General features: G+C 53.1%; 1 protein-coding gene across 1 annotated transcript in view; it reads right to left on the reverse strand.

Moving 5' to 3' along the window:
- Nucleotides 1-11,929, reverse strand: part of CRISPLD2 (cysteine rich secretory protein LCCL domain containing 2) — a 66,485-nt gene extending 54,556 nt beyond the window's left edge. Inside the window, exon 1 of the mRNA XM_036273907.1 lies at nucleotides 11,811-11,929. The gene's annotated coding sequence lies outside the window, so the exon portion shown is untranslated. The remainder of the gene's footprint in view (nucleotides 1-11,810) is intronic.
- Nucleotides 11,930-12,342: the final 413 nt, after the last annotated feature.

A 12,342-nucleotide genomic window follows, 5' to 3' on the forward strand; every position in this document is an offset into this window, starting at 1 on the left:
AAAACAATTTTTTCCAAATGAGACATACACGCTGTCCAAGACTGCCTGGAGCGTTCCAATGACAAGGACATGCTCCTCCCGGGGAGGCTGGCAGGGGGCTAACGCCAAGGGAGACCTACTGTGTGCCAGATGGTTCATTTCTCAATTCACCTCCCAGTGACTCAGAGGTTTGGGTTCCACCACCCCATTTTACAGATGAGGAGACTGAGGCCTCTGGTGTTTAAGGAATCCACCCAAGATCATACAATTAGCCAGCAGAAAACGTGGGTTGGAATGCAGCTCCATCTGACCTCAGAGTCCTTTCTCACTGCCACCCCATGGACTTCCTGTCACCACCCCTACCGAGGAGGGGCCCCCAACAACCCCATCTCCCTCTGCAATCCTCTTTGCCCTCCTCTGGGCAGACTGCTGGGCTCGGTGGAGCTGAGGCACTGGCCCCCCGGGGTCAAACGGTGGCTCTGTTGATGAGAAGTCACCAATGTGTCACCCCAGGAGATTGAAACCTTTACATCATGGTGACATTTCACCAAAACACATCTCTGTCATTGGGCTCGGCACCCAGCCAACCTCCATCCGCTGACGCGCCTTTGACTCAAATGTGGCCAGCTGCCCTCTGACCCCAGGCACTGACGGGCACTCTCTGCAGGGTGCTCGCCAGCTGCTAAGGTCCCAGCTGTTTTCCTAACATCCTGGAGGAGCTCACATTTTAGTACCCGTACAGGGAGGCCCACACTCTTTGGCTCGGCACTTCTGTCTCCGCAAATTCTCCCCGATGTGGCTTGAGGGGCAGATACCTCCAAACACGTTTTCTAGAGAGGCCCTCTTCAGCTCTCTGTCAACCCGGCCTCTTACCAACAGCTTGAAACATCTGCCGTGGACAGCTCTATGATGTGGCAGAAAGGCTCTCTGGAAGATGTTGCTCTTCATCCAAGATGCAAAACCAAGCCCAACAGCTCTGCTGGCCTGACTAAGCAGACCACAGCTACGATAAAGAAACCGAGGTCTCATGGGGACACACCAGACCTCACGCCACCTGGAGAGGTGGACAGGGACCAACAAGGCTTTCAAACCCCAGGGTCAACAGGGAGACCCAAGCCTGGCGAAGGGAAGTCACAGGAGTCGAAATCCCTGCAGTGTGGCTCGAACCTCTCAAGGGTGTTTGATCTCTGCCAGGGAGGTGGCTGCTTTGAACCCCATTTTACAGAAAATACAACTCAGTCCGGGAGACACAGCCTGGTTCTGCTGAGGCTGTGTAGCTGGTGGGACCAAGACTTCAGATCGAGCTTTCTGAAGGCTCAGGGAACTTTCAACACGCAATATCCCCCCTTCCCGGCCCAGGCTCTGTGAGAACGTAGGGGCCAGCAGATTCTCAAGTTCCCAACCTAGCCAGGGGTCTCCTCGATGGCCATCCCCTGGGTGATGCCACCACCAAACTCAACCCCCAGGAGCCCGTGCGAGAAAGGAAACAGGGCTTGTTTAGGTTCGATGCGTCATCTCGCCTGGCTGTCTTCGCCTGTGTTTGGGAAAGTCTGCCAGAAAGATGAATCTTGAGACCGAGCCCGTCAGCCTCAGCTCCAGGACCGTGCCAAGCCCTCCGCGTTTGCACATGCTGTTCCCACAGCTCATCCTATGACCCCAACAGGCCCCCTCCGCTGGCCCAGGCCAGGCAGATTAATCCCTGCTCCTTGCTTAAGACTCGGCTCCGGGGTCACCGCTTCATCACGCCTGAGACCTGCCGGGCTCATTCACGGCTGAATCACCAATGTCTGCCAAGTTACTGTTCAATAAACATTCATGGAATGACTGTGTGGCTCTCCTCCTCCTCCCGAGATCAGGAGAGTACACGTGGTATTGGCGTCTTCATTCGGGCCTGAAGCGTGGGCTCTCGGGGACCAGAGACCTGGGCTCAATGTCTGACATTGCCCCTCACTAGCTGTGTGACCTTGAACAAGGCATGTAGCTTCCCTGGGCTCCAGTGTCAGTATCTATAAGGTAGAGGGGATTACAGGACTTGTCAGACACTGGAGAACAAGACGAGCACGTCTACGAGCACGTCTACGGGTGTGATGAAGCTCCAGGACACTTCAGAGAGGTAGTCACTCGTCACCAATGAGCAGGGATTAATCTGCTGCCGGGCCTGGGTCAGGGGAGGGGCAGGTGAGGGTCCAGGGATGAGCTGTGGAGTGAGGAATGAAGGAGAGAATACGCATGGCCATGTTAGCTATGTAGTGCACAACTAACAGTGTTAGCTACTATAATGCTGCTGCTGCTGCTAAATGTCCCACACATACATCACGGGAAGGGCGTGTTAGGAGGCTGGCGTTAATAATGGGGAATGCAGCGAAGAAGACTCTTCCCTCTTCACCACATTATTCCGAAGTCCCACCTCTGCCTTGAGACGAAATTTAACTCTTAGAAATCCTATGAGATGTCTAATGCTTGAGGGGCAGAGGGGAGAAGCTCCCCTAAATGTAAAACACACTTTACTCCGCACGTGCCTGGAGCCATGGCCAGTTTTCCCACCTTCTGGGGAAGTAGGTACCAAGACATCATGAATCAGGTTGAGAGCATCAACGCTGACCAACTGGCCAGGAACCACCTGTGCAGATGTATGTGGTCATTCACGCTGATGACGACGACCCAGCTCAGAGGCCATAGCTGCCGTGGAGCTGTCTCCTTCCAGGGCTTGGTCTTAGCTGAGTGGACTGGCCCTTGGATGTCCTAGAATCCACCAGCCTGCATTGCATCTGTTCATACTGCTTGCCTCGCCAGCTAGACTATGGGCTGGGATCAGTGGTGTGCTGGTAAATGTTCAACAACCAACGCTCAAAAAGTAAGTAAAAAATTTAAAAATCCCCCCCGATTTGTAGTGTTTGCCAATGGCCCTGGTATAAATACTCCCACCACGGCCAATTTCAAGCAAGCGACATGAAACCGTGCGCTAGCACACCAGTAACCTCGAGAGCAGAGATAGTAATCGAGTGTAGTAAAAAATTAGGACATGATGAGCTTTGAGTATTTACTACCTTCGTTTTAAGTATGACTTTTTTAACTGTAAGTGTATATAATTTAACATTTAATGATGGTTGCGTTTAACTGGCTCGCAACCTTTCTGACACTTTAGCGCGCCGGCCCCAGCACACCACTGGCTGGCACTGAGCCTCGTTCAACCTCAAACCCCAGCGGGGATCCAATGCTCAATGAACAGTCATCACCAAGAACCCAGCCAAAGCGTGACGAGCGTGGACGAAACTGCCGGCCTCTCCTCCCGGCATCTCACATTCATCCTGTCCACAGACTGATGGGGTCACTGCCATTATGAGCCCTATGACACAGATGAGGAAACTGAGGCTCAAAACGGAGAAGCAACTGCTCTCTGTCACACTCCATCTGCTTACCCATCCTGGCTTGTCCAGGCAGCGGCTCCCCAAAACATCAGGGCAGTTCTGACCTCCAGCCCCAAGCCAGCCAGACTCATTCAGTGAGACACCCCACCCACAGGACAGCAGCTAACCCCAAAGGCACAAAGAAGAACTCAACGTATGAGCAAGGCCAAGCACAGATCACAGTCGTACCCACAAACCACCCAGAAATTCCAGGAATGAAGTGGTGGCTGGAGGAGGGAAGAGGACTCCCCAGCAGCACATCTTGGGCAGATCCCAGGACTGGGCAGAACCTCTCAGGAAGAACTTCTGGGTCTGTACCAGACACCAGGGGGGGTGGGGGAGCAGGCGATTTCGTCAGTCTTCCGTGAACCCTTCTCCACAGGATTAGGGCTGGACAGGGAGGAAACAGGGCCCCCGGATTCCCACCACCAAGGACAGACAGATGGCCAGCAGTCTACTTGGCTTAAGAGAAACACCCACCCCACGGGCACCTTCTCTCTCCCTGTCCCCTTGGCCAAAGATACATCCTTTGGGGAATATATATTGAATAAATACAATATATAAACCCATTCGATTTTTTTTTTTAATCCTCACCCGCGGACATTTTTTCCATTTTTTTGTTCAGGTAGAGTGGGAGGGAGAGAGAGGAAGAGAGAGAGAGAGAAAAACATCGATGTGAAAGGGACACATCGAGTGGCTGCCACCCGCATGACCAACCAGGACCGGGGACGAACTGCAACCGAGGTACGTGCCCTTAGCGGGAACCAAACCCGGGTCTCTCGGGACCGCAGGCCAATGCTCTAACCACTGAGCCAAACCGGCCAGGGCCCCATTAGATTTTTTAAGTACTACACAGAGAATATACAAAATTCTGGACAAAAAGAGAAGAAAAATCATTCAACAGATACTTAATCTACTTTGTGCAAAAAAAAAAACACAAAAAACCCTAAAAACCAGGTGCATTCAATGCAAGCCAAGAGAATATATCAAAGAAGCCACTCTAAAGTGACTGGATAATAAATTAATATGGTCTTAAATTACCCAGTCATAACTCCTGGGGCCCTTTTCTCTTTCCTTGCAGATGCGTGGATGCTTCTTTGGGAAGAATACTCCCAGCAAACTTTAGATCAAGAGAGGATAGTGCCACCTCCAAAGGACAAGGCATCAAGGACTGCCAGGGGCGTGTGGGACCACAGGGACTTGGTGTCAGACCTGGTTTCAAATCCTGACTCCACCACGGACAGCTGCCCAGAAGGACCCTCTACCTCCTATTTTTCATGGGCACAATGAGGCCCTGAATTACTTCCAGGGCTGGAGGAGGGAGGATGCGAAGATTATTGAAATAGTGCTTCTGAAAAGCCCAGCAGCAAAGCCCTAGGCCCTAGCAGTGTTCGGTGAGTGTCTCTTTCCCTTGTGCTGCTGGGTGAACTCAGGCATCCCAGGTCATCTCTGCTCCAGGCTGCAGGGCTGCAGCCCCCGGACCAGCCTCCCGCCTGACACGCGCGGTTCACTGATACCGGATGGGTCACAGCCACTGGGCTTGAACCGACTCAAAGACACAAGCTCAGAAATGGAATCTCCATCCCAAGCGTCAGGCGATGGAATCTCCACACTGCTTTGCCGATGCAGAAACTCGCAGGTGGCTCTGGAGTCCTTGGGATACGCAAGGGAACAAGAGAGGGAAGGGCAGAGACAGAGCAGCAACTACGGGAAGACAACAGGCACGAGGAAAGCAGTTCTGGGGATGGGATGGGGAAGCTGAGCAGAGGTCGGGGTCGGGACCACTCAGACCAGGAAGGACAGTAGGATCCCCCTGAGATCTCAGGGAAAGGGAACTCCAGGCAGCAGGGACAGTAAGGACAAAGGCTTAGAGGTGGTCCCCGTCTCAGCATGACCCAGGACAGGTGCAAAGCCACTGAAAAGAGGAACAAATGGGGTCACAGAGGCAGGTAGGGACAGGTGGCCAGGGGCCTTGAAGACCACAACAAGGAGTCTTGATTTTACTCTAAATGCAAAGACAAGCATGGGGTTGGGGCATGTAGCTTGGGGACAGCGTCTGATGTGTGTTTTGAAGGCCCGTCAGCATGCAACAAGGTAGGAAAGCTCACAGACAGAACGCTCAACAGAAGAAGCCAGACTCCAGCGATGAAACACGCATGATGCCGTTTATGTCAAGTTCAAAACCAGGCAAACCAACCTCTGCCATTAGAAGTCCGGAAATGGTTACCCATGGCGGGGAGGGCCTGGGAGGGGCCCCAGGGGGACTGGTCAGGCCCTGCAGCTTGATCTGGGGTCCCAGCATGTACATCGGCCAGTACACAAGTGAGTGCACGGTCCTCTCTGGCTTCTGCTTGAAGGGCGGCCCACGAGAAGCGTGAGCAGCTGCAGGGGGAACACCACTGTGCAGGAGAGAGTCCTCAAGGGCTCTCCCCAGGAGTCTCAGGGCTGAGACCAGTCTGGAGCCTGGTCTCCGACAGGACAGTGTTTCAAAGCGAACATACTTGTTGGAGCCCAGATAAAGCCCTGCGGCTGGCTGGGGCCTCCCACTTGGACCAGACACCGACTCTCCCAGACAGGGCCCAGTTCATCCCACGTCTGAGAGGGCACTTTGTCCAGCAATGCCAAGGCTGAAAATATCTCCAGTCCCGGTGAAGCCCAGGTCTTGAAGGTTTCTTGGGATAAACAGCGTTTTCAACAGCCCGGGGCTTCTGCCCGGGAGAACAGACTGGCTGTGTTGGGAGCCAGTGTGGGGCAGGAGGGAGCGAGGGGATGTAGCAGGTAACACGCGTACATGCAGGTATATTTGAAATGCTATCCCGGAAGCAACTCCTTTTTTCAGAGCGGACGTTTCGGGGTTAGAAATAGATGCCCTTTCGCAAGCTCCCGGGCACACAGGGGCACTAAATATGCTCAGAAGGAAGATGCTGAAATCCTCAGGCCCCGTGTTCAGGGCCCAGGGCATGAATGCCAACAAGCTGAGCATTCTTCTGGAAGAAAGAAGCACGGACACCCTGAAAACTTGCTCTCAAGGGGCTTCGGACTCCGGCGGTCATTTTAGCTCCCAAGCCGCTCGCTGCATTCTCGCCATGTGACTTCTCTGGTCACACCAGGCTCTGTAGGCAGAACCCTCCCCACGGCTTCCCATCTACCCGCTGACCAGCTGTGTCGGGCCCCAGGGCAAAGTCTTCACGGGCTTTCTAGGGCAGTAGGTCTAACATTTGAGTCTGCCCCAGAAAGGGCTGGAAGCCTCATTAAAACACAGCCTGCCAGCCCCACCCCCGTAGCTTCTGATTCAGATCTGGGGAGGGGCCTGGGAGTCTGCATTGCTAATGAGTTCCCCGTGTGAGTGGGACCCCGCTTGGAGAACCGCTGCTCCGGATCCTAACAGCTTTCACCTCCCCTCACGTCCCACCGTAATCCAGGATTTCCCCAACTTCAGTCCTTGGCACACCCCCTTCCCGATCCTGCCCAGCTTCACCGCCTCCTGGAACTAGCACATAATTTGTACTTTTATTCAAGTGGGCCCGCTTTGAGGGTTCAAAAAAAATGTACTTATGAAAGGTAATTTTCCATCACCACCATGTACAGAGAACTGGATCACGTTTTCCTTGAACGGAAGCAGGAATAAAATTCAGCACAATGAAAACAGAACAGAGGACCTCCCAGCTGGGCCCGATACTGGCCAGAGACTTTGCAGGAGAGAATGTTCTCTTTGTTGCAAAGGGGGATGGCGGAGGGTGGGGGGGACATGAGGGGCGGAGGGCACCACCTGAAACATTGTCCCTGCTCTAAACAGGAGCAAGGAACAGCTCCTTGGTTGGAGAGCTTTGCTGCTGGGTCTGTGCCAATGCTGTCACCCAGGGGACCGGTGGGGATGGGTTCCCCACAACTTGGGGTACACTACTCATTCCAGTGATCTGTTCTCAAGTGAAAACCCCACCCTGTGACACTCTATGCCCCGCAGCCCGGGGCAGGGAATCCAAACTCAGTGGAGCTCACCCCACCTGCAGGGCAGACCCTTGCCGTGCCGGAATCTGACCCTACACTCCAGCCACACAGAACTTCTGGCCTTTCTCCCAGGGTGCCAGGCCCCTTCCTACCTCCGGGCCTTTGCATACACACACTCGGTGCCTCCACTTGGGGCACCCTGGCTCACACCCCGCCCACTATCACCTCTCCCTGCCAGGGCGCTGCCTCTGTGCTCTGGAAGGATTTCTCAGGCTCCTGTCAAGTCCGTCTCAGCAGATGCCAGCTGGATGCCCCAGCCACTCCTGGAGAGGTCCCGGTGGGTTTTGTTTAATCCAAAAGAACACGGGGGCAGGGTCAACTCGAGGGCCACCTGACTGCAAGTGAAAAGGAAGCTCGAGCCCTGGCTGGTGTGGCCCAGCTGGCTGAGCGTCATCCTGTGCACTGAACGGTCGTGGGCTCCATTCCCAGTCAGGGCACACGTGCAGGCTGCAGGTTTGGTTCCCGGTCAGGACACGTGGGAAGCAAGTGATAAGTGTTTCTCTCTCACATTGATGTTTCTCTCTCTCTCTCTCTCTCTCAAATCATTTGTTTAAAAAAAATATTAAAGACATGGAAGCTCGATTCTTTTTCCTGCTGGGACATTGTCATTCTGCACTCACAATGGGACACATTCCAGAAATTCAGATGGAAAATGTGGGATTTCATAATTTATAATATTTTTTAAATGATGATCCAGAAGTTGCATAATTCTCTCCTTTTCTCCCTGAATCTGTGGTTTCTGTCTAAGCTGACACAGCACTTGAGACATCGGAGAAGATAAATGTCCTTTAGGCTGAACCATGAGAGACTGTCTGTCCTCACAGCCTTGAAAGGGGGGTGTCTGTCTGTGAGTGCCCACAGTTGCGGAGCCTGGGGTACAAAGCCAGCTGCTGCTGTGACCCTGGGTGGAATGCCAACATCTTCCCCAAAACATCCAGATGCCAGATTTCCCTGCACCCGTGGCAGAGGACTTTGACCAGTTCTGAAATGAGATGACCTGAGTTGATGCTTCTTTAAGAAGGAAGTCAAGAAAAGAGAACATGGTTCCTCAACAGGTTAATGTGACCCAGTAATTCCACTCCTGGGTGTAGACCCGAAACAATGGAAAATAGGTCTTTAAACAAAAACATGCACACGAATGTAAGAGCAGCATTATTCACAATACCAAACTGTGGAAATATCCCCAACTTTCATCAGTGGAAGAATGGATAAACAAAACATGGTCTATCCGCACAGTGGAATATTACTCAGCCATAAACAGGACTGAAGCCCTGACACACTACAGCATGGCTGAGCCTTGGCCACGTCACAATGAAGAAAAAGGAGCCAATCACAGAAGGCCACGCGTGTATGGTTCCATATATATGAAATGTCAAGAACAGTAAATCCATAGAGACAGAAGGTAGATGAGTAGTTGCCAGAAGCTGAGGAGAGAAAGGACAGTGACTGCTAATGATGGCTCTGGGGTCTCCTTCTGGGATGATGGAAATGTTCTAGAATTAGTGGTGCTGGTTGCACAACATTGCAAAAGCACTGAATGCCACTGTACTGTCCACTTAAGGATGGTTTAATGGTAAATTTTATGTTTATGCATATTTTATCCCAATAAAACCTTTTTTTTGGAAGAAGAAAAAAGAACAACAAACAAACAAGAAAAAAGAACATGGCCGACCCTACCCACCAACCAACACCCAGATCTGCCTGACCTTCCCTGTTTCAGAACAAAACATGTTTCATTTAGGACTTTCTGGGGGGCTCCGGATCCCCATCCCATGAAGGTCTGAGCAGCTATTCAATGAACTGAAGACGAAATGAAGATGCCTGTGTTGTAGTTTCCTTTCTTGACAAGCCATCAGCCCCTTTGAGTGATGCTGGGTTTGCACATCTGGGACTGATCAAAAACTAGTGAGTTTGCAAAAGAAAAAAGAAAAAAAAAAAAAAAAAAGCCTCCTAGGTCAGGAGCAAGCAGACACAGAGGCACCTCCCATACAGAGTAAATTACACTGGTGACCGAGAAATGTTCCAGCTCCCACAGGCCAAAGGGGTCAACATTCGGGGTCCTGCCTCTAAAAGTCAGTTTTCAAAGGCAACTGACTCAAGGCAGCTGACTTAAGGCCAGAGAGCCAATGGGGTCTTTGAGGGAGGGATGAAGTGGGGGAGCTCTCAGACGCCTCATGCTCTTCTGCAGGGGCTCCATTCCCGCCCCCCGCCAGCTCTTCTCTGCAGTCTGGAAGCAGGACTTGGGGAACCAGTACTGATCTGGGTCCTGTGGCAGGGCTCTCTGCGACGATACCAGTACCTGTTGGCAGAGTGGAGCTCAAGCCCCCATGCCAATGCATCCCCTTTCCAGACCCACCCCGACCCCAGGCCAGGGACCTCGATCCCATGTGGTTGGAGAAGCCTTGAGCAGCAGCAAGCTCTGCTGTGGCAGTCAAGTAGCTCACCATTGGAGGAACACCTTCTTCCAGAATCTGGGGCAGGACCCAGCCAGGATGGCAGCTCTCCCCTGCCCTGGCTGTGTCATGCTGGGTACATGCCTTAATCGCTCCAAGCCTCAAATTTCCTCCTTGTAAAAAGGGAGATGGGCCAGTGCCCACCCCATAAAAAAGTCAGTGAGATCATCCATGTAAAACCCATAGTAAGTGCTGGGTAAATGTCAGGCTGGTATGATTATAAATGTTATTATTACTATCCAAAGTCCTCCATCTTAAAGGACTCTGTAAAAATCAAACTGATCCTCTTCATTCTCCTCCCAGGGTGCACTGTCGGGGACTTGGGGCTTGGGGTCAACTCTGCTGACAGCGGTTTTACCTGGAGCCCCTCCCAGACAAAACAACACCTCAGACAAACCAACACCTTGTGTGAAGGTCAGGCCCAGAGTTAGTGGTTGGGCAGAGAATTTTCTTAAAGGAGGCAGGATCCAGTGGTTAAGTGTAAGGTCTGCAGCCAGACACACCTAGGGGTGACATCATGGCACACCAGCGAGGGGACCTTGGCATGCACTTCACCTTTCGGAGCCTCAGTTTTCTCATCTGTGAAATGGGGATCGAGAGGCTTGCTGCCCAGGTGTGCTGCAGGGATGATAATGCAGGTAAAGTGCATGGCACAGGACCTCAGATCTGCTACACCAGCAGTATAGCTCCCACACCTTCTGCTCCTTCCCCATGTGGAAATAGCCAGATCAGAGGCAGAAGCAGAAAAGCAGGTGCACAAAACACAAAGAGCCCCTAAGGTCCCCTCTCAGACTATTCGGGGAAGGGGACCTGCCCCTCTTCTTTCTCTGCAAGACCCTACTCTCTCACCTGTCAGACTCTAAACTCTAGATGCCCCGACCCAGCTGGGAAAGGTAGCTCACCCTACTCTGCCAGAATAAGAAGCCTAAATGCTCAAGGTAAAAATTCACAAATTCTAGCTTGCAAGGCAAGCTGGATATTTGCATAGGCCCTCCAGTTGCTTCTCTCAACCAGAGCAGCAACTTACCTTTTGGCTAAAAGATGTCCAATTCAAGTGACACTTTAATGAGCAGGCATCCGTTAAGCCATTCTGGCCTGTCCCCCAACCTAGCCCTTAGCAATGGAGGCTCTGGGTCTGCCCCACATGAAGGGCTGGCTCTGGTTCTGTCCATCTAGGGCAGAACCAGCCCATCTCCCCAGGACTGCAGAACCAAGCCCCAAGCTCCCAGCTGAATTCTCTCGGCACAAGGAGTTTATGCAGATGCCCACTGTGGCTGAAGACACCGCGCAATATGTTTCCAAACCTGCCCTAGACCTGGAAACATCCATGGCCATCTAGAGCTTTGGAGGCAGACAGAGCTGGGTTTCAGCCCTGGCTCTGCCTGGACAACTCTCTTCCCCTCTCTAACCCCCAGTATTTTCATCTGAAATATGAGAAGAGGAAGACCACTGGGCGACTTGTTGCAAATGTAGCAACATAAAGGGGTGTGGTCCTGTAAACCTTGGAGCAAAATGCACACACCATTAGTATCCCCCCACTCCCGGCCATCCACACGTGGGCAGACACATTCAGACTCCTGCCACATCCACACTATCAGCTTTCCACTGATTGACGCCCAGTGTATACACAGGAATACAACAGATGCTGGTAAATTGCACTCTTCCTAGGCAAGAGTACACAGCCCCCGGGAGCACGGATCTGCAGTCAGACTGACTTTGAATCCAGGCTTCCTCCCTTCCTGGCTGTGGTCTTGGGCAACTGACTTGCCCTGGATGAGCCTCCGCTTCTCCAGCGGTGGAACAGCAAGCCGCTGAGCCCGGTTCAGAGATGCAGGTAGGCGCTCCGCTTGGTGCTTGAACACAGTGAGCCCGAAGAGCCGGCATCTGCCCTGGTTACTTCGGTTCGGAGATTTCGGAACAGATCAAAGCTTGGAGAGAGTCGAGAAATCGACATCACACTTACCGCCGCAGGGCTCCAATCACCAGCTCGCCGGCGTCTCCCGCTGAGCAGCGGATGCGGCGGAGGTGGCAGCGGCAGCGCGGGCTCCGCAGGACAGGCCAGGCCAGTCGCAGGACACTGGAGATCCGGGCTGCAGAAGCAAGCAGTGGATCCGGGGGTTCGGCGCGCCGCCTCTTGTATGCTGCCCCTTAGCCCGGAGGCCACGCCCCCGGGCCCGGAGGCGCTGATAGGGCCTCCCAGTCGGGGCCCTGGTCCTGCCCCGCCCCTCAGGCCCCACCCCTCCGGGCTCGCCCGCCCCGCCCCGCGAGCCCCACGAGCGTCCAGGACCACCCGCGTCCTAAACACTCGGTTTGAGAAGAAGACGCGCTCAGTTTCCTCATCGTGACCATAAAAGTATCGGTTCCACTGAGTGTTTACCAGCGCCCGGCGCGGTGCCAAGCACTTTCCACCAGAGGTTTGCAAATTTATCAAATCCTTTGCGGCTCAGCTGGAGATGGGAATAGAGAGGTGCCCCCCGAGGATTGTACGACATAAA

This window comes from Molossus molossus, unplaced genomic scaffold, assembly GCF_014108415.1.
Source record: "Molossus molossus isolate mMolMol1 unplaced genomic scaffold, mMolMol1.p scaffold_m16_p_21, whole genome shotgun sequence".
Lineage (NCBI taxonomy): Eukaryota > Metazoa > Chordata > Mammalia > Chiroptera > Molossidae > Molossus > Molossus molossus.